Source organism: Lontra canadensis, unplaced genomic scaffold (assembly GCF_010015895.1).
Source record: "Lontra canadensis isolate GAN:19392208 unplaced genomic scaffold, GSC_riverotter_1.0 scaffold3, whole genome shotgun sequence".
NCBI classification, from domain to species: domain Eukaryota; kingdom Metazoa; phylum Chordata; class Mammalia; order Carnivora; family Mustelidae; genus Lontra; species Lontra canadensis.
The window spans coordinates 53,352,550-53,373,890 of NW_022630997.1; positions in this window are offsets into that span (position 1 = coordinate 53,352,550).

Here is a 21,341-nt window from a genome sequence, read left to right on the forward strand (position 1 = left end):
AAAGCAAACAAACAAACAAACACCATCACCACCAACAACAACAAAGTGAACAAACAGAAACCGTACGTGTCCTGACAGTCTTTTCAACAGTCATCTGCGGGCTTCCCTTTATATCTGCTATCCTCCTCTGGACAGCTCTTCCTCGCCTGACTTCTCCCAAGGCCAATTCATAGCATTCAGTCCTCTGATCAAGTCTTGCCATTTTCTCAGAGAGGGCCTCACTGACCGCCCTGTGAAGCAACCACACTGCGTTGCTCCTTCTCCCCTACTCAGCCCGATTTTCCTATCTTTTTTTAATTTTTATTTTCATTTCTTTTCAGTGTTCCAGAATTTATTGTTTATGCACCACACCCAGTGCTCCATGCAATCCGTGCTCTCCTTAATACCCACCACCAGGCTTACCCAACCCCTTACTCCCCCTCCAGAATCCTCAGTTTGTTTCTCAGAGTCTGCAGTCTCTCATGGTTTGTCTCCTCCTCCGATTTCCCCCAACTCACTTCTCCTCTCCATCTCCCCATGTCCTCCGTGTTATTCCTTACGCTCCACAAATAAGCCCAATTTTTCTTAAAAGCACCCTTGCTGTCTAGAATTAAAGATGCACTTTATTTGTCCTTCTCCCCCACTAGAGGATAAGCCCTCCATGGACAAGGACTTGGCCTTGTTCGCATCAGTGTCCCCAGTGCCCAGAACAGTGCTGTCAAACCGAAGTTTCTCAGTAAACATATGCCCAGCGAATGAAGTGACAGAAATACACAGAAAATGGAAAAAAAAGGTCACATAAGAACCACCAGAGTGGTTTCTTCTTTATATTCTACAACTTTCACTTCTGGATTATGTGCAACTAATTTCTCTAGGGTAGAAATGGCTTGTTTTACAGTAAACCTTATTTTGTAGATTATAAATAATCAGAATTGCTTTGATCATCTGAAAGTCTTTAAGACAAGTTAAAAGTATAGAAAGGTAAAATTTAAAAGAAATTGTTCATAATCCTAATACTACCAGAGAAAACTAGTCTTAAGAGTTTGGGGGTTTGTCTAGAATTTCTGCAAACTCCTCGATCTTTTCAAGGCATTTTCTCTTTCAAATTCTTATGCTGTAGAATTCTTCTAATCTGTTCCCTGAACTTTTAAAAATCTGTTCTCATAAATTTGCCATATTTGTCTGATATTTTTGAGAATTTCTATCCCCATCAGTTTTTAAAACTATATTTTTATTGTTCTACAAAATTCCTGTTACTTCCACATGGCCAGCCAGTTTCCCCCTTACAAGTTAGAATTTGATTTTTTTGAAATATCACTTCCCTCATGCATTTTCTCAAATTTTTAGACAATAAAATTGCCACCAAGGTGGGTGAGTAACCTTGCAGACATCCTGAAAAATTTAACTAAAAATGAATTCCAGGATAGCTGGTTAGAGACCATAATCACTATGGTATCTCACAAAAAACACTTGTCTTAATTCGGTCTTAAGACTATCCTACCATTATGGATATACCATAAGAATTAAGGTAGTGGGAAAATACTCAGTAAAGACTTCCCAAGAAATCTTCATTCATTCATCCATTCAATGATTACTTTAGTGAAGAACCATTATGTGCCAAACACCAGATAGAAGCACTTGAAATACCAAAGTGAAGGCAAAGAATACAGTTGACCCTGGAACAACGCCGAGTGAAGGAAAAAACACCCCACAGGGTCAAAAATCCACGTGTAATTTCTGACTCCCCAAGAAGGTAACTACATTTAGCCTACTGCTGACTGAAAGCCTTACCAATAACACAGTCAAGTGACACATATTTTGTAAGTTATAGTCATTATATACTGTATTCTTACAATAAAGTGAGCTAGGGAGAAGAAAATGTTATTAAGAAAATCACATGGAAGAGAAAATATATTTACTGTACTGTATTTATCCAAAAAAAAATCCATGTTTAAGTGGACGCATGCAGTTCAAACTTGTGTTGTCCAGTGTACACCACTCAGGTAAAGCACAGCAATTAATTATTTTACAAGTAGTTACCAAATACCTACTAGGTGCCAGGGGTGATGCTAGGCACATAAGCAGAAAGGAATCCTCATGTCAAGGACACAGACACATTTGGGTTTAAATCTCTATTACATGCTAGCCTAAAAAATGCTTAATAACTTACTTCATCTATAAACAGAGAATAAAAACAAGATTAAAGGACTACTATTAGACTCGAGAAATTAAATCATCCATGGTACTATAATCCAAAGAGGAATGAAATTCCCTATTCTCAAGATACCTGAAACCTCGTACATATTACACATAAAAACTAAGCATTTCAATACTTGTTGAATACGATTAAATATAGGGCAAAACGTGATAGTGTAGTACACTTCTTTGTACACCTAGAATCCTTAATGTAGTACCTTATGAGTATCTGAGTACTCAACAAATGTCACATATATGACAAAGAGATGTTTTATAAGTAATTCTCCCACCACATTGCCCTAAAATGAAATTCTCTCTTAAGGCAAAATAAGGTTACTTCTAGAAATTTCATTTTAGTATTAATCATATCAGTTCTCCTTTAAGATTTTAGAAATGAAAGAGCAGACCAATTTCTGCCTATAAAGTAGGATTATAATAGATATTATCTCCAGTTTTTCAAGTTTTATATGAAGAAGTTTGAGTGACCTGAGGGAAGTTTAAATTGGACCTGCCATGTAAAAATCACAAGATGATCTCTGCGCTTCACTTCAAATTCTAAAGCTTCTTTGTCCAGAAATAAGTAACAATTTCACAACTTTAGAAATGTTTACATATTTTCCCCCCGTACCAACTAACTTTATAAAGAAGGGCCGAAGGAGCTGGGGTTTCTGGTTTCAGCAGCATTGGAACCTAAAAGCTGCAAGTATAAACAGTGACTAACATGTTAGTCACAGTAAGCAGCTGTTTCTTAACAGGACAAGAAAGAACATGTTTAAATTGATGCAGGAAAATTAGGAGAGACGAAAGAATTTCTTATCTGCTGAAAGTAACTCTAACTCAGGTGATGCTAGGAAAGCATGCAACATGCAAATCTTTTTAGGATTCTACAGCTATCCTTGAAGTTATTTTAGTTAGTTTTTAATTATGTCTTCCTTAATAAAAAGTAGATGGGTGGATGGATGGATGGGATGATTTTCTAAAGTCTTCTCAGATTTCTGGTAGCTGAAGAGACTTTGCTTATTTTCCATGTGTCCCCTAGAGGGCAGCAGTGGCCCAAACAGAAAGGATTTTCTCAGTCTGGCTTAGATCTCTGGCGCCAGCCTTTACTCCAGTCTCTACCATCCCTCCCAGACCTGTCTTCTGTAAGCAAACCGGCAGTGGTATTTCTGAGTGTTTATATCTAAATACCTAACTAGCAAAATCATTACATCTTTCATGCAATTTTAGAATAGGCAATGGCTTGAGACAGTTGGAAAAAAATTATAAGATGTGTCAAAGCAAAGAAATCAAAGGGTTTTTTTTTTCCTTCAGTTGGTTTGAAACAGACCATCGTATTACTGAATGCCTATTCATTGATTCAGTTGGGAGTTACCTAATATGGAAGAACCATGTGTCAGATGCTGCACTTAGTAATGTGTGGAACAGAGAAGCTAATGCAGAGAACTTATACTTAAGAAAGGGATACTAAATTACATGATATAGGGAAGGATGACACAGGAATGTGTCCACCTAGCTATAAACTGTGGGGAGCAGTGTAACGTAAAACTCTTTGCTCCTTTTACAAATGTTCTGGATTTCTTTTGGAGACCCACAGGTCTGAAGAAACCCTTGTCCTGTTCCAACAGAACACATAACTTTATATTTAAAAGGTGATGACGAACCACAGGAAGCTTCCTAAATAGGGAGGGAGAGCCTGAGTGTGCACTTTTCTGATGCTGAGGCTTTCTTTTTTTAGTTAATGTTGCTGTTTAAATATTTCATTCTGCACAGAGACACTTTTATGCAAAGGGTGCAACTTTCAAAAGAGACTTTGCAAGGGCTGCCCTAAAAGCCTCTTATAATACCTGTGAATTTATCTTCTGGGATCTCTTTTATTGTATTCGGATTATTTGCTGATTAAACTTCTTTATTCACTTTCATCTTGTGAAATTGGGAGCAACATGCATTTCAAGTATGTGAAGAAAAAGATTAATGATGTCAGAATTATAATTTAGTCAATTTTTGCTGAGCTATTTGGGTTTTCTGTATGGAGCAGAGGGTAGTGAAAATGGTCTACCTCCAGTGAGTGGCCCTGAGAACTTCCTGCCATAACTTTTAGTCAAACCACATGGTGTGGTTTGTTTGTGGGATTGCTTGTTTATGCAGATCACTCTGACTGGAAATTATACTTATTTGCGATATTTCCTGGGAGAATTCTACCATCATATCCATACCTGTGGTCTGCATTACAACCAAGACTTTATGGAGATGTTAGAAAATGGGACTTTCAGTCCTAACACTATGTCTGATAATCATTCATGACGTTCCAGCTCTAGACTAAGAATGACATTATTTCCTTTAAGTACGGTAAAACTGGTAGATAGTTGAAGTGACATTGCTTTGAAGAGGTAAAGTAGCAGGATCATAGTACTGTGACAGTTAGACTGCTGAAGCCAGGACCAACCCAGGAAGGAAAAAATTGTTACCATTGGACCAGGAACCACGACATATTTAAAACTATTTCTATTTGCCCAGAACCAACTAAACCAACTGCTATTTCCAGAGCTACTGTATATCATCTTAAGACCTTATCAAAGGACAGATAAGTTTCTAAATACTTGTCAAGTGGAAAACTTCCTTAGAGGAAAACAGAAAATTGTAACTGTTTGAAAAAGATCTAGGCATTTACACTAGATATTTTATGAGGAAGAGAAAAAGCACTATATAATTTGCTGCTTCCCAAGGGTGTGGAAACTTCCCCTACAAGGAAAAAAAAAATTGTTTGTAGAAAGAGTAGGTGTAAGAGCCAATTTAGACTCCTAACTTTATTTTGCATTTGCAGTTTGAGAGCAGCCTATAAAATGGCTACTGGTAAACATAAATCATTCCTCTTTCCTCTGCTCTTTCTGTAAGCTTATGTTTGAAAGGAACATATAACCGTTGTATTTTTTTTTAAATATTTTATATATTTATTTGACAGACAGAGATTACAAGTAGGCAGAGGCAGTCAAAGAGAGGAGGAAGCAGGCTCCCTGCTGAGCAGAGAGCCCGATGTGGGGCTTGATCCCAGGACCCTGGGATCACGACCCGAGCTGAAGGCAGAGGCTTTAACCCACTGAGCCACCCAGGCGCCCCTCGTTGTGTGTATTTTGATATGTTATCTGTTGTAGGAAAGTGTCTCCTTTTTCTTTTGGTAAGAGTTATATTGGATGCCTGAGATAACCAGATGATTTTCATGTTGGTTCCAACAAGAATTAGACCACTAACTGCATTCACAGTAGTCCTGCCCTTGGATCTTTAGGGTGGGAAAATGGCCAGTTCCTTTAAAAAATTATAAATGATCACTACATTGAATGGCACCACAATAACACTTTCCTAGAATAACCTATGTTGCTTAGAATCTACAGCTTGTAAAAGCACTTGCACAGAGAGCAATGCATTTGAACTCATGCTGATCCTTATGTAGGGGTAGTTAAATCCATTCCAGACATTTCTAAGAATTAAGAGCTGGGGGGAGTTTCCCAAGATCACATAGCTAGAAAACAGCTGAGCCCTTTCTCAGGCAAGGTCTCCTCACTTGGAGTCTAGGTCTCCGGGACATTCCAGCGAGGCTGCATTTACACCACATGGTTGCATTCGTTTTTTTACAAGGCAGCCTGCTTATATGTCGATATAACATACACACAGGGGTGCTGTTACTATATGCAGGCAACGCACAGATCTCCTTTTTAGGGAGGAGGAAGCAGAGCCTCACCGAGGCGAAACAATGCATCCAGAATCTCACTGCTGGTCAGCGGTGGGGTCAGGGTTCTGATCCAGGTGTGTCCAGCTCCACAGCCACACTGCAGCCAGAAGAGCACTTTTCTTTCCAGCGCCCTTACTGTTCTAATCTGGGATTTTCACTCCCCTAACTGTTCTACTTTAAAACCCTATCAGGCAGGGGTGCCTGGGTGGCTCAGTGGGTTAAGCCTCTGCCTTCAGCTCAGGTCATGATCTCAGGGTCCTGGGATCAAGGTCCACATTGGGCTCTCTGCTCAGCAGGGAGCCTGCTTCCTCCTCTCTCTCTGCCTGCTTCTCTGCCTACTTGTGATCTCTGTCAAATAAAATCTTTAAAACAAACAAACACCCGTCAGGCAGTTCCATGCTAACTTTTTCCTCACTGCTGCATATTTTTGCTGAATACAAGCCTTGCCATCTGCCTCAAACTGGCCATGGCCCAGTGCCCCTTGAGCATCAACAGAGGATAACCAAAATAATCCAGGAAGCCCAGGGCCCTTTAAGAATGGCTGCTGGGTATGCCTGGGTGGCTCAGTTTGTTAAGGGCTGCCTTTGGCTCAGGTCGTGATCTTTGGGTTCTGGGATGGAATCCCACATCTGGCTCCTGGCTCAGCAGAGAGCTTCCTTCTCCCTCCCACTCTGCCTGCTGCTCTCTCTGCTTGTACTCTTCCTCTCTCTTAAATGAACAAATAAGACCTTAAAAGAAATTTTTTTTTCTAAAAAAAAAAAAAATGGCTGCTGCCCCTCCCCATTCTTTGCTTGACTGAGGGTTCTAAGAAAAAGAGGGCCTGAGTAAAGCACACTTCACTCTGAGAACAGGACAGACTTATTGACTCTCCTACCAACAAAACCAACCCCAAGTCAATAGAAAAATGAGGAAGGGCTACAGAAAAAAAGTTTGAAAAAAACTCCACAGTCCCGCTGTCAGCCCTGTGGACACGATGTAGGGTTTCTTCCTGAAATGGCAAGTTCATGGGCATTGGAAGTGATAAGCGATAGAGTAAGAGCCAGCAGAACCCAAGGGATGGGCCCGTGGAAGTCGCCGAGCCCCCAGTACTACCCAGAAGACCACAGAAAATGCCATCCAGCTGTATCATCACAAAGTCTTCATGACCTGGGCTATGACTGCCCATAAATAAGAAAGAATCCAGTGTATGATAGGGCCATGATCCAAAATAATATCATTTAAATCTCTCTTGTGAATATTTTCAGTTTGAAGTATGGTCCAAGCAAGTCCTTCAAACTCTCAGATGGGTCCTATGAAAATGACTTTCAGGAAAAGCAGTCATTTATTTGATACAGTTTGTGAAGCTGCAAATGCAGATATTAAATTTCTAGTTCTCTAAGGGGGTACTCTGTTCCTGTGAGCAGCTTACTTACAATTGGCAAAACCATATGTCTGTCTAGGGACGTCAAACCCTGTTGGATTACTTAGATAATCATACTATTTGATTTAATTCACCACCATAATCAATAGGGGGTTCTTGTTGTCACATTAATTGCTTTCTATGGAAATACTATGGATGCATCATTTAATTAGATTTTTCACTTAGTACTTATCAGAGTATAAGAAATGCCATCATAGTTTTCTGCACATGGTAATGAAATCATTGGTACATTACCAAGATTAAATCATGAAAGAATATCTACCCTTCTGTTTTCCTTCCTGCTAAAATTATCAAACTTCTCACTGTACCACCTGTGATGACAGGCAGGCTACGCAGAATTTCAAAGCTTTCTGCAACACCTACCAATCTCCATGTCAGAACAACTTAGTATTTCCAGTGTACTGTTTATCATTATGGCATTTTAAAGGCCAGTAGCTCATTCTTAAAAACATTAATAACATCTGCTTTTATTGAGAGCTCAGTATGTTCAGCGTGTGTGTTAAGAGCTCCATTTACACGAGTGTATTGAATCTGCAGAGAAACACTTGGAGGTTTCTTTACACAGATATAGAAACTGAGGCACAGGTCCCACAGATGGTAAAGGCTAGAGCCAGGATTGAAACCTAGATCTGACTTATTCTGTGGCCCACCTAGGTTAACCCATGTATTTCACAGGTACAGAAAAAGACCCAGGGAGGAACCTGTCTTTCTGCAGGGCACATAGCCGGTTAATGGCAGACAAAACTTAAGACTCGGGTTTGCCCCAGTTGTTTATTGCCATGGGCCACTACAGGCCTGGGCTCTTCGGCTTTTTATTCTGCCTTATTTCTGTTACGGCATACAGCAGCCAAGCTCAGAGACATGTAAGCAGTATCCATTAGCGCTGCTGCCCGTGATGTGTGGAGCAATCACATTTTTAATGGACCCTGTCTGAGTCCTATGCTTGTCTGCATAGCTCTTAAAGAGGTCTGGAGTAAATCTATTGCTCACAAATGCAGTCAGCATTTGGCACAGTGCCTCAAGTGGTAATGGTGGATGTCTGTGGATTTTGCTTTCTCCAATATCTCTGGAAACTTCTCTTAGAGAATGTCATCCTGTAGCTCCCCATTCCAAGGCCAAGTACTGTGACTGTGAGTGCTTCATGAAAAGTCATTAACTCCAAACAACACAGGTCTGGCCATGCCTTTCCCCTGCTTTAAATACTCAGATAAAAGGTTTTATCATGAATCGGTGTCAAATTTTATCAATTACTTTATCTGTATCTATTGACATGATCATATCATTTTCTATTCTACTAATATGGTGATTTGTTTTATTGGGTTTTGAATGGTAAACCAACCTTGCATTCCTGTCCACTTGGTGTTGATGTATTGTCCTTTGTTAAGTTGCTAGATTTGCTGATATTTTTTATTTCTTAATAGTTTGTTCAGGATTTGTGGGTCTGTGCTTATGATGTCTGGTCAGGTTTTGTCATGAGTATTAATGCTGGCTTCATCTTGATCCAGGTGGTGGTCATGTGGGCATTTACATATAATAAAAGTAGGGGTGCCAGTGGTTCAGTTGGCTAAGCAGCAAACTCTTCATTGATTGTGGCTCAAGTCATGATCTCAGGGTTATGAGATCAAGCCCTGTGTTGGGCTCCATACTCAGTGGGGAGTCTGCTTGAGATTCTCTCACTCTCCCTCTCCTTCCGCCACTCCTCCAACACTCTCTTTCTCAAATAAATCTTTTTTAAAAAAGTAATTGAACCCAAGTTGTAGACATTGTACTGTACGTAAGTTACATCTCATTTAAGTGCTACTTAAAAAAATCATTCCTACGGCTTCACTGTGTCCTTAAGCAAAACTCATTAGAATCATATCCAAGGCTTCTGTTTGCTTGGATAGCTAGGTAATCTTTTGTTACATCACCTTGCCCCATGGCCACACAGACTCCTTTTAGTTACTTAAAACTATTATACTCTTTCACATTGTCAGAATTTTGCTAATTCTCTTCCTTCTGCACAGAATGACTCTCCTGTGTACCTCTTTCTCCACCTGTAAGAATTCTTTTCATCCTTCAAGTCTTAACATAAATGATGTTCCTCCTAGGACATTTATTGGAAGACTCTTTTTTTTAACCATTAGGGGTTTTTTTTAAGATTTTATTTACTTATTTGTCAGAGAGAGAACACAAGTTGGGGGAACATCAGTGGCAGAGAAAGAAGCAGGCCCCACTGAGCAAGGAGCCCAATGCGGGACTCGATCCTGGGACCCCAGGATCATGACCTGAGCTGAAAGCAGAGGCTTAACTGACAGAGCCACCCAGGTGCCTGTTCTTGGAAGATTCTGATGCCCTCCCCACCCACAAGCAGAAGGATTTGGTCCCTTCTCTGTGTTGCCATCGTAGTAGGCACTCCTACTCTGTGCTCTGATGATATGGTCGATGGCTGATATTTTGTGACGTTTATCTAAAATAAAAATATCTTAGAAATTTGTATCTAGACAGTATTTTATTTTTTACTTTATTTTATTATTATGTTATGTTAGTCACCACACAGTACATCATTAGTTTTTGATGTAGACAATATTTTAATTCCAAGTTTTGCCTTAAAGATCCAGTTATGCTTACTCATCAAATAAAAATAATGGAGCTTCTCTGACCTGTGTAATATCAAAGTCCCAAACTCTTTAAAACCAAAACCTGTTGAGTTTCTTTTGCAAGACGGCCAAACTCAGAAATTTTGGTTCTTAAATGAGAGTTTGACATTTTTTAGAAAACTTAGGATTGCATTAGCACTCTTTATAATACACAGTGCTTAAAACTAAATGTTTTCAGGCTTCACCTTTATGCATATAAAAATGGAATCCAGGCAAGTTCCCTATGATTTCTTCCTCAGAGGTGCTTGACTTTTCCACCTTCTTTAATTTGGCATTAGCCTTTTTGTTCCCTGTACTGAGTCTTTTGACCACATGTTCTGAGCATCCAATTACCGACTTTTTAATCTGATTAACAGTGAAATCTGTGTCTGGTCTGGGAAAGCACCAAAAATACACTCCCAAGTGGTGTCTGCTCACAGTAAGTCCTTCCACTTGGCAGCAGTACTGGACCACAGTTATGAATTTGGGATTGAATTTTTTACTTGGAATCCTAATCCCTGAACTCCTCTTGCTAGGGATGTGATCTTGCACAACTGACTGAACCTCTCTGTACCTCAGCTTTCCCCCTGTACAAGAGGGTAATAGTACCTCTCAGGGCTGCTGTGAGGGTAACACGAGATGAAACATGCAAAGCACTGGACAGTGTGTAGCCATGAGTGAGCATTCAGTAAAGACTGGCGTGTTATTACCACTGCACAAATTATTAGGAGTACTCTTTCAGTTTCTCAGGATTACAAAATTTATGATTATCCAAAAACTTTGTTCCATCTTTTTCCCCCCCTTCTACTTAACTTACTCACTTGGACCTCCATTTTAGCATTCTCTGTATCAAATAGCATTTGATTCAGGTTGGCTTTGAAGATGGGAGGAGGCCAGAATTTGAGCTGACTCCTAAGATTTAGTGGTGTTACACCACAGCACCAAATTGTTTGAGAACAGCTGAATCACTCAGAAGATAACTGAATCCCAACTAGAAAACTTCTGTAGAATCCCACATGAAAGTAGTTCAATGTGTCCACTGAGAAAATTAAAGGCTTATTATGAATATTATTAATTTGATACCATGTGTAAATGAAAAATACCTCATCAACCCTGATAGCATGGACTTCATGTTTAAAATAACAACATTCTTGGGCACCTGGGTGGCTCAAAGGGTTAAGCCTCTGCCTTTGGCTCAGGTCATGATCTCAGGGTCCTGGGATCAAGCCCCACATTGGGCTCTCTGCTTGGCGGGGAGCCTGCTTCCCCCTCTCTCTCTGTCTGTCAAATAAATAAATAAATAAATCTTAAAAAAAAAATAAAATAACAACGTTCTTTGCAAACATCAAACAAACTTGGTACATGTATGGGTTCCTATCTCCTTTGCAATCAAAAAACTGGGCCCTTCTGAGTATCTGTCAGTGACCACAAGTTATAGACAACAAATTCAGACTTAGAGAATGCTAATACAGGGTCACTGCTTCTATGCTACCCTAAATAATTACAGTGTTTTATAATCAGCACTGCTGGCAATTTAAGGAATGTATTTGTGCTATGTAATGCTATGTAATGTGGCATGTAATGTGCTATGTAATGGTAGCTGGCAATTATCTGTGGTTTGGGGTAACCCAGGATAGCTACTCCTTAAATAATTGACCACAATGACCCACATGTCTGCCTAATCAGAAGAAAGCCTCCATGTTAAGTTCGTTGGAATGAATGGCCCAACCCACTCTTTTCTTTTTTTTAAGAGTTTTATTTATTTATTTGACATACAGAGATCACAAGTAGGCAGAGAGGCAGGCAGAGACAGAGGAAGGGAAACATGCTCCCTGCTGAGCAGAGAGCCCAATGTGGGGCTCTATCCCAGGACCCTGAGATCATGACCTGAGCTGAAGGCAGAGGCTTTAATCCACTGAGCCACCCAGGTGCCACTGTTTTCTATTACTTACTTTGATGCTTACAATGTGTATTCACCGGAATATGTGGATAACTGATAGGTATTCTAATATCAAAAGAAGAGTTCCCTCGTCAAACAAGTTTGGATAGCTCAACACTGCCTTCTTCCCTCCTATCAACGCATAATTCACTGTCACATATAAACATCCTGAGTAGTCTCACAATAAGAACTATAACTTTAAGAAGAGAATAAAATACAAAGTATTTCCCAAACTTGGCCCTTTATAAGTAAATAAAGGACTATTCCCCCCTATTTACACAGTTTCACTCAGGGTTCATACAATATGATAGTTTGGGATATGCTACTTGATTAATTCATCTCCTGTTTACTATTAAATTCATTATTCAGTAATTCCAAAAATGCTTTTGTCTACTTTCTTTCCATCTAATTTTTCTCCCTATTCCTCATCCTTTCCAACCCATTACATTGCCAGATTTAGCAAATTAATTAATCAGTTAAAATAAAATAAAAACAGGATACCCAGTTACATTTGAATCTCAGACAGTGACTAATTTTTTAATACAAGACTGTCCCATACATTGCCTAGGACACTAGAATGTAATAGGGTGTCCTGTGTTTTATCTGGTATCCCTAACTCCAAGCCAAATGAGGGCTATCAGTCATTAAAGAAACTCAGTTTAACTTAGTAGTAAGTACATGCAAGGAACTCATTTGACACTTGCTGAATATGTTTCTTGAATCTTTCATACTACAAAAAGTGTGAAGCACTCTTTGAGACAACTGTATCATTGCTCCTTTCATCATAAGTTCAACATGAATAGTGGAATCACTTTGGAACTCAAGACTGAAATAAACTCTTTCACTCCAGTGTGAGCACTTTGATTTGCCCAAGGAAATTCTCCCACAAGGAGTTGATGAACTGTAGTCTGGAGTTCTCATACCTAACTCGCAAGCCAGTGGACTGGACTCACAACGAGTCCACCTTTACCGTTGTTCACTGTATTCGATAGTGCTAAAAAAGGGTGATGAACTGGTTAATCAAGTGTTCTAAATTACAGTTAGCTCAGTTTACCTAATTAAGTCAGCTACGTTTTAGTAATGAAGTTTAATAAAATCATAATATAATGGAATACATTAAAATAAATGTAAAGCTTCAGTTATACTAGATAGAGGTTAATGTTTCCTTTATCATTCAGAAGACACTTCGGTATCTCCCGATGTCTCAGTCCCCCATTACTGTATAGTATGCAACAGTGCAAATTTACAAAGAATACCAGAGTGTCTTTTGTGTGCCTGTTTCTATTTATAAACTATTGTGCAGGATACATATGCCTGTTTTCATCCATTAGCCACCTCAAATGTGTTATTAAGAAAAAACATCAAGGCCAGCAATAACCTCACAGTACAAGCAGTAGTGTTTATAAGAGCAAGAGGTTTGGTTTTATAGGAAGCAGAACTACCTGTATCCCAGTAGAGGATATATCATCTTTATTATTAAAAAGAGGTGTTGAGGGCACCTGGGTGACTCAGTCAGTTAAGCATCTGCCTTCGGCTCAGGTCATAATCTCGGGGTACTGGGATGGAGCCCCATGTCCAGCACCCTGCTCAGTGGGGATCCTGCTTCTCCCTCTGCCCCTCCCCCTGTTCGTGTGCTCGCTCTCTCGCTCTCTTTCTCTCTCAGGCTTCAAATAAATAAATAAAATTTTAAAAATATAAATAAAAAGAGATGTTGTTTGGATTGGACCCCACACAAATACCACTGCCTTTCAGGTGCCATGTAACTTAGAAAGGAAGGAAGTACACAGGGTTTTCAATAGGAATTCCAGATTGGCCAACAATTTGGAAGAAAGAAGAATCACTTTCAAACTAATGAATGCTTATGTATAGAGCTTTTTCCCCCACTAGATAGAGTGGATATTCAAACATCAAGCAATACTCTTCACTTGGTAATTAAGAATAATATGCTTACTAGGAGCCTAAGTCCCTGCCTTATCTGTATTACCCATATATTTATATCAGACTTCATAATCACATCATCTGTTAAAAAGGGCTGGGATTTTTCTGCATAACCTTCCCCTCTTATCTCATCAACCTGACATTGCCAGCACAAGGTGAAACCATTATAGCATGGCACTTGTTCCTTTAGGAAGTAGAGTAATAATTTAATTTCAAGAAATATCTAGAAATGAGCTAGAGATCTCATTGTATATTTTTCCATAAATTATGTGCTTTCTGTGCCATGGTGGCAGTGAGGCCAGGTCTCTCGCAGACACCTGACCCCCAGGTGCTGGCCATCTTGTCAAGGACCCCGAGAATCCCAAAGTTATCACCTCATAAAGATGAGCTCTCTTCAACTCTTCTCAACCTTTAACCTACCTGGGGTTTCTAAAATACAAAGTATTGAGGTAGTTTCTGTGAGTCTGATGTCAGAGTTTAAGAGAAGCTGTAGCCCATCAGTGTTCCAATTATACAATGCAATGTCCTACACTGTAATCAGCATTACTTTGAATGAATAAGGCATCCTAAGTGTGAAGTCCTAATTACATCAAAGTGGAATCTTTCTCTATCAGGAGTTCCTATTTTAAAATGAATAATACTTAAATAGGAGTTTGACCTATGGCGAGTGACCTGACCTTTCTAGTCCTCCGTTTCCTTTTCTATAAAATGGGGATGATAGTGGTCCTTCCCTCATGGAGTCGTTGAAAGGAGTTACTGTGAGTGTGAAAGCATTTAGCACCACACCCCCACACATAGTGTATTGCTTACTCAATATTGACTAACATAATTATGGATTAAAATGTCCGGTGGCAATCTTGGTGTTTATTACCATTGTTTATGCCCACTAGTACCTTCCCTGTTTATTACACTTTAATCTCTGCAAACCGTTTTTGTGATCTCAAAGTGTCTTTTCATGGATGACCAATGTGATGTCGGCAGTGATGACAGTGGAACAAATGAAATCATGAAGGGTAATTTTCCCTTAAAATGGCAGCTTTTTCACAAGCAACATAGGTGGCCTGTATATGTGAGTAATTAGAAGTTAGAACTACTATGTCTTATACCAGTTTTATCATTCACCATTATTAAAAGCCATTCACTGTGGGCTTTCTTGCCCACACTGCTGTTCAAGCTCTGTGGGTATGGAAACACAATGACCCTACCATGCCCGTTAGCACCACCCCAGTTTTTTCCTAAGACAAACACAAAGATGGGAAGTGAGATTTTGTGCCTGACCCCAGATTTTGTGGACCCCAGGAGTCCACAGCTTATGTTTACAAGCTAAGGGATTGTGCTCCTTCAATATTGATCTTAAACTGTTTAACTGCTTATATCACTCACATGTGACGCAGTTAACTACTTGTCCATAAAGGGGAGTTTACCAAGTGGTAAATTAGAGGTCATGTGAAATATGACGGTAAACATAAATATTTACAGAACTCAGGAGAGTCTCAGTTGTGTGCACGAAGACAGATGTTCTCATCTCCAGGGACAGGAATCAGCTCCTCGGTGCTTTCAGATAAGGAACCATTATGAAAAGGCGACTAATGCCAACTAAGGAAAAGTCTCCATGCTTCAGCTTTCTTCCTAGGGGCTGACTGGTGAGTTGGCTTCCAGGTTACTGGTGTTTCTAAAAAAAAAAAATAGTATTCCTTCTAAAGCGGTACCTATGCATGAGTTAGTCTACTGTGCACTGAATTACCTTAGAATAGTTACTTTCACACGGTCTGATGATCAGGGTTAGAATTCTGGGTTTGGAAGAATTCTCATTCCCCCTCTACTCACAGACAGCAAGTCACCCTCTAGGAAACTTCATTTCCCCGTCTCCCATACTTGAGATAATAATTCTCAAGCTTGTCATGAAGATTAAGTGATATGTATATTAGAAATGCTGGGTAAGCAGAAAAATGTGATCTACGCATAGGCGAATTATTCTTACGAAATGGGCTGTGCGTGCGTGTGTGTGTGGTGTAGTCTATTTATTTTTTTAGTTTCTGCATGTAGTTTAACTCACTTCTATGAGGGAGAAAACGCAGCAGTTGCAAGTCACTGGCAAAGCAAAAACGTCAAATCTCAAATATTAAACTTCCTACTTAAAGAGATTTTGGTGGAGACCATTATGTGTAATACTTAGAGTCAGCACTTGAAAGATGAGTTCTGTGAATGATCTAGTTCCTCTGTAATTGATCTTTGGTACTCGCAAATCAAGGGGTACCCTGTGGGGCACACTGTTTTTAAACAGCCTCATAATGAGTCCATTTTCACATTTCCCAGTGTGTGTAGGGTTTCATACTTCACATTTTCCACAAACATTTTTTCACTTAGTCCTCTTAACAACCTTTTAGAAAGTTGTGATTCTTAGCCTCATTTTACATAGGGAACTTTGAGGTGCAATGGATTAAGGGTCTAGCACAGAATTACATGGCTTGTTAGTGGGATAGTCAAAATATAATTTTATTTTCATCCTGTTTCTACTACCTTTAATGTGTGTTTGGATTTTTTTTGTTTTGTTTTTTGTGGGTTTTTTTTTCACTTGTTTCATGAAAAGGAACACAGTTTGTATTTTTTTGTATGAAACAGTTGGTCAGGCAAGATAGCCTTAAATATGCTGTGATACATAAATCTTGTCATTTGTTTTTAATTAAGTAAAGTTGAAATCTAGCATTAACACCTTTTTAATATTATGAATATAGCTTATTACTGAAACAAATGTCCTTTTCACATGCAGATTTTTATCATATTTTTACTTTAAAAAAAATCAAAGATACACATCATAATTAGACAGTTGTGTTTTTCTTCTTTCTAGAGGTATGATATATGTTTTCATATTTTTATGAAAGAATCACAATTTTACTTTTAAAATCATATTTTACTTTAAAAAATCAAAGATAAACATTGCACATTAGTTTGTTGTGTTTTTCTTCTTCCAAAGGTATAACATACGGATGCCTGGGTAGCTCGGTCATTAAGCGTCTGCCTTCAGCTCATGGTCCCAGGGTCCTAGGATCAAGCCCCACATCCGGCTCCCTGCTTAGCAGGAAGCCTGCTTCTCCCTCTGCCACTCCCCCGCTTGTGTTCCCTCTCTCACCGTGTCTCTCTCTGTCACATAAATAAATAAATAAAATCTTTAAGAAATAAAAAAATTTTTTAAAGGTATGACATATGTCTTCCAATTAAGAACACCGTACTAAACAAAGACGTAGAAAACCATAAAATCTGTTTACTACCTCCTCTTACACATGCTGAGCTAGACCAGTGGAACACCATCTTAGTGAGAGAAATTTTAGACAGGAAGAGAATGTAGTCAGATTTGTGGAGCTTGCAAAATCACATTTTTTATCAAACTCACCCCAACCCAACAGAAAACCTAATGAATGGATCTACACAGAAAGGATTTTTTTTTTTTTTAAGATTTATTTATCTGTTTTAGATAGAGCATCCACGAGCAAGCAGAGGGGCATAGGGAAAGGCAGAAGGAGAGACGATCACTCCCTGCTGAGCATGATGCCCTACTCAAAGCTCAATCTCAGAACCCTGAGGTCATGATCTGAGCCAAAATCAAGAGCTGGATGCTTAACCCAATCAACCACCCAGGCATCCCCATACAGATTTTTATGTAAACCTGCACAAACACATTTACCATACTCTAAGAAAAGAATACTTTTGTGTAGGTTTCCATCACAGGACCTAGATCCATTAGTGCCTGGTAAGATAGGAACTCCAATATGAAAAACCTTTTTGCCTTCATAGAAAAATAGTATTTAATTCTTCTATCTCTAAAAGGGTAATCACAAAAATTAGAGCCACTAGATTATCTGGAGTATTCATGCATTCATCTGTCCATCCATCTACCTACAAATGGTAGGTAGATGGACCCAGCTACCATAGATACTTTCTGGATCTATCTATACTTAAATGGTGCTTCAGAAACAGTTTGTCACGGAGACTAAATCAGGACTGACAGTGATAACTGGACTACAAATCCAAGGCTAGGAGTTCATTTCCACTTGGGAGTTTTCCGGTAAAGGGTTATCTCTTCCAGTTGATTCCCAAAGCCAAGACTAGCTTAGATTTCCCCAAAACAGTGAACAGAAAATAGAAGCTTCAGAGATCTCCAGAGTTTGAGAAACACCCCAGGTAAATACCCAAGCAGTCAAAAACCAACACAGCTTAGCCACTTGGACTTAAGGGTTTTCTGGGTCTCACCCAGATGAAAAACGCTATAAACAAATACAGATTCACAAAGTCTGCCTGTAGTATTCGGGACAGAAAGCTTTTGTGATGGCAGGTGTTTCCAGGTTGGTGATGTATGAACTATACGAAAGCTGGGGAAGGGCCCCTCCCGACCATATGGAATGCTGCGCAACATCTGGCCCCAGAGTGGTCGGACATCTCGGAGAAACAGCTACTGTGGCAGAAGCGCTAGAATTCCTGTATACAAAGAAAGGTCTCAGGAGACGCAGAGGTCCCAGGAGGGTCAGGTCATTTCCTTCGTGGGCCTTCAATGCTTACCGGAATGAAGAGCCCTAGAATAGAGTCAGTCTTACCTGGCTGTCACCATCCGCCAGAGCCACGCACAGCCTTTCCTACAGACCCTGTAGCCCGGTGGTGGGAGCTAGAGCTGGCACGCAAGACGATTTGTCCAAGCAAACCGCCACGAAACCGCTGCTTGAGTCCAGGGCCCAGAGCCCTTCTTCTGCTCTGGAGTCCAGAAGCGTTTCTTTAAGAGTCAGAAAACCCCACAAATGTGGGCCAGCAGATCGACTGTGCCACCAGCCACTGCATCTTGACAGTGCCATGGTTGTTGGCTGTCACAAAAGCCGTCGTGGTGACTCCAGGAATCTGCACCAACAGCCGTTTTTTAACATCTTTCTACCAAACGCATCTGTACTTAAAACCGGGCACAAGGATGAGCGGATTCTCTCCCACGTGCTCAAGCCTTGGTGGTACTGGCCCGTGAAATTTCTCTAACACCGGGAACTCGCCACCCAGGATACTCCCCTCTAAACAGCCAATGACAACACCAAATCCTACATCCCAGGAGGAAGAGACGAATTCCGCAAGGAGCTCCTCCTCTCCTGTGCCTGTGGCCCAACGCAGGTGCCTCGCCAGGCCTAGGCGCCTGGAGGAGGAGAAGGAGGAGAAGGAGGAGGAGGTGGAGGAGGAGGAGGAAGAGGAGCGCAGGCGCAGGCGCTGAGGAGTGTCTGCGCCTGCGCGGAGGCGGGGCCTCGGCACCTTGGGCTGCAGCCACGTGCTGGCAGTTCTGTGGGAGTCTGTTACCCATCGCTAAAATGCCAGGTGTATAAAATAATTTTGAGAAGGCTCTCTCTATAGAAGGTTTATGTAAGTCCTTGGAAATACTTTATGTAAGTATCTGAGACTATTCTCTATAAAACTGATGGTAACAGAAATGTTGAACAAGTGGTTGAATTGAAAATAGAATGATCTTGAGGTCGTATTTAACTTGCAATTTGAGAATTCTATGATCCTAGAATATATTTTTTTAAAAACTCAATAGTTAAAAAAAAAAAAAATCCAATTACAAAATAGGCCAAAGACATGAACAGAATTTGCAGCAAAAAGAGATATGGGTAGCAACAATGAACGTGAAAAGATGTTCAAAATCGTTAGCCATTAGGGAAATGAAAATTAAAACAAATGAGCTGTCCCTACAAAATTACTGAACAAGTGAATTAAAAATATAGTGAATGCTGGTGAGAATGTGCAGAAACTAGACCTCTTGTACATTAGTGGTGGGAATGTTTATGGTACTCTGGAACATAGCTTGATGGTTTCTTAGCACGTGACCCAACAATTGTATTCTTTGGCATTCATCCCAAAGACATAAAAACTTATGTTCATACAAACTATGCACGAACCTTTACAGAAATGTTATTGGTAATAGCAAAATACTGGAAACATCCTTCAAGAGGCAAACAGATGAAAACCTCTGGTACATCCATATAATAGAAATTTGCTCAGTAATAAAAAGGAACAAGCTAGTGATACAAGCAACTCCCTGGGTGAACTTCAAGGGCATTATGCTTAGTTAAAAAACAACAACAACAACTATATGTTCCCCACTAATTAACAGTCTCAAAATGGCAAAAGTCTGGAGATGGAGAACAGATTAATGTTGGGGGGATGCACATACAAAGAGGATCGCATGTGGAAGTTCATTTGTGATAATGGAACAGTTCTGTGTCTTGTGGGAATTTTTTTTTTTAATTCTATGACTTTGGTAAATATTTACCATAAAAGCCAGTCAAAAATTTCTACACTGCTTTTCTGCAATGCAGTCCCAAAAGTGTTTAAATACACAGTATTGGGTTTAATTAAGCTTAAATACCAATTTTGAATATTTATTAAAAGCTAATAGTATTGATTTTATTAGCATGCAACAATTTTAGTATGCAAATGTAGATTATTTTATGGTAATAGCAAGAAGACGGATACATTCATGGCAGTGAATCCCAGGACTCTTTGTCTTGTTCCTTTTCTCTCCTTTCCTGTTGGCATAATATAGTCTGTGCTTTTTGCTCATTTTCTCCCACTTTTCCAGAATTGGGGGCTTTATGTGTAAACTTTGGGGGCTACAAAGCACCACTGAAGCAATCTCATCCTCAGATCACATTTTTTTGTTTGGAAGGACTTCCTAGAACTGTGACTTTTCCTCTGCCTTACCTGAATTACCATTTACACCGATTTATTTTCCTGGAAGTTCTTCCTATCAGTTTTCCTCAGAGGCATCAAACTGGGTAGTCCTATAGTGACTGTTTGTTCTTTGGGCCATATAGAAGAAGCACCTTCTAGAAGAGCTGAGCCTCACTGCCTCCTGGGAATGGATGGCAAATGGTAGCCTGCTAACTGTGGGTATTTGCATAGGTATCTTTCTGGTCCTAGCACCTGCCTGCTGCTTAAGCATGGCACTTAACTCTTAATTCATAACTGAGAAAATGAAAGAAAGTGAAGAGAGGCAGGATGTCAAAAAGCAGTTTAGTGATAAAAGAAGGCTTTGGCATAGGCTAACACAGGTGCAAATGCAGCTGTCAAAATCTCAACAACAAAAAAGCCTTCTTCTGCATGCCTCAGTTTCTCATGTATAAAATTCTTATGATGATAATAGCATCTACCTCATCCGTTGTTGTATTAATTGAGAAAATTGTTTTAAACCTCCTAGACCATTGCCTGCGATATATGCGCACTGCAATATATATTCATTCTGCTTCTTTTGAGTTTCTACCCTATTTCTTAGCCCCCAGGGCAGTTTGAAGAGAAATAGCTTGCAATAAAAAGGACTGATTGCTAGGAATAACAGGGTTAATTAACTTTTCCCAAGAAATGTGTTCCTGAAAAAAATCTGTATTGATTAAGCCTTTCAAAATGGGGTCACTTTTAAATAGACTAAGGAAGTTTGTTTTTTGCCCAGTAAATGATCACACCCTTTTATGTCTCTGTCTTGAAATTCTTAGAGCAGATCCCCAT